The following is a 2,332-nucleotide window of genomic DNA, read 5'->3' on the forward strand; positions in this document are numbered from 1 at the left end:
CAATTCACCAACAAAGTGTTCCCCCAACCTTGTGAAAAACAAGACAGGTATATAAAATAAAAAGGATGAACAGCGCTAACAATATAAAAAATGTATTACATACATAGTTGAAGATACTTGTCAATAGTATAGCTTAAAAGAGAAAACAAAATAAAATAGTGCAATATATTATAACAGTGGAGTGAATATTGAAAGAATATATGGTCCACACTCACACTTTGGAGAGCTATATAAGCTCAATTGTAAGGGCCTGGACGGAATAATACCCGTCTAAGGATTTCTTGATATGTGGTCTTCCTGGTAGACTTATAGATATGGGTATTCGTAATATATAATACAAAAAAGAAAAGAAAAGGAACACCAATGGTATAGATTGTAAGTATAGGTGTAGCGCAGATAAAAGTAATCCTACTTACATATACTAGAGCAATGAACCTGCTCTAGTGTAGACAGCTTCAGGTGGTATAATCCCCACCTAGGGATATAGTGGACCCAAATGTAGCAGCAGCAAGATGAAGTAGGAAGTAGGACTGAGAGAGACTGGGTTTACATAAAATGTATATACTTTATTTTAACAAATATTTAAAAGTGAAATAACAAATAAAATACCAGTCAGAATAAAAAAGTCCGTATTTCTTCCTCACTAGACGCGTTTTGCCGTGGCTTTTTCAAAAGTGAATGCTATTCACTTTTGAAAAAGCCACTGCGAAACGCGTCTAGTGAGGAAGAAATACAGACTTTTTTATTCTGACTGGTATTTTATAATTTTATTTGTTATTTCACTTTTAAATATTTGTTAAAATAAAGTATATACATTTTATGTAAACCCAGTCTCTCTCAGTCCTACTTCCTACTTCATCTTGCTGCTGCTACATTTGGGTCCACTATATCCCTAGGTGGGGATTATACCACCTGAAGCTGTCTACACTAGAGCAGGTTCATTGCTCTAGTATATGTAAGTAGGATTACTTTTATCTGCGTTACACCTATACTTACAATCTATACCATTGGTTTTTCTTTTCTTTTTTTGTATTCTATATTACGAATACCCATATCTATAAGTCTACCAGGAAGACCACATATCAAGAAATCCTTAGACTGGTATTATTCCGTCCAGGCCCTTACAATTGAGCTTATATAGCTCTCCAAAGTGTGAGTGTGGACCATATATTCTTTCAATATTCATTCCACTGTTATAATATATTGCACTATTATTTTATTTTGTTTTCTCTTTTAAGCTCTACCATTGACAAGTATCTTCAACTACGTATGTAATACATTTTTGATATTGTTAGCGCTGTTCACCTTTTTATTTTATATACATGTTTACTGAATGTACTGTGGATAGTAACTCATACCATTCTAACCAAAAACCATTGAGATTGAGTCCACAGATGTACACTCTAACGCAATCATGTCAAACTCAAAGTCTGGCACAGGCCACATAAACAAGGTTTAAATAAAAAAATACCTTAAATTTTCATAGAAACGTAGGTTTATCTTAAAGTACAGTATATTAAAAAAAAGCACCCCCCTCTACTAAATCCTAGTCCCCTCCCCTTTACTAAACCACAGCACTCCCCTCTACCACCCTGTGCCAAATCTGATTCTCCCGTTGACACTCACACACACACACATACTCAGACAGATACACACATACTTACTGACACACACACACACACTGACACAGACACTCACTCACAGACACACATACTCACTGAGAGACATTCACACATCCATGCTTTTCTTTATTGCTCCCTACTTTTTGGAGCTGATGTGGGGCATCTCCCTGGGGTCCTTCCTGCTCCCTCACGCAGTTTCGTGATGCCGGAATATGACGTCATATTTCGGCGCCCCGCTTCACTACAGACGTGGCGCGCGTGAAGGAGCAGTGAGGAGCTGGAACACTAAGCTCCCTCTCTGACCCTCCTCCGTGGCCGGGTAAGTGTTAGAGTAGTAGGCAGGTGCCTACTCTGCTATAACACCGACCATGTACTCGCGGCTTGTTGGACCGCAAAGATGGCCCTTGTGGGCCGCGAGTTTGTGGATAGTCTCCTAAATACATTTATAAGCCATGACATTAAAACCACTTGCCTAATATGGTGACTGTCACCCTCTTGCTGCCAAAACAGCTTTGATGCATTGAGCCATGGACATCATAATCAGAATACCTCTGATCATGTCCTGTGGTGTCTGGCACCAAAATATTAGCATTAGATCATTTAAAGGGACACTCCACTTCCAGATACATGAAAAATAATCACTCTTTAGTAGATATAACCAAAAGAAAACATGCATGCATTTGATTATGCATTTTTTTTCATTGGAGTTA

The sequence above is a fragment of the Pelobates fuscus genome, chromosome 6 (genome assembly GCF_036172605.1).
Source record: "Pelobates fuscus isolate aPelFus1 chromosome 6, aPelFus1.pri, whole genome shotgun sequence".
Classification (NCBI taxonomy): Eukaryota; Metazoa; Chordata; class Amphibia; order Anura; family Pelobatidae; genus Pelobates; species Pelobates fuscus.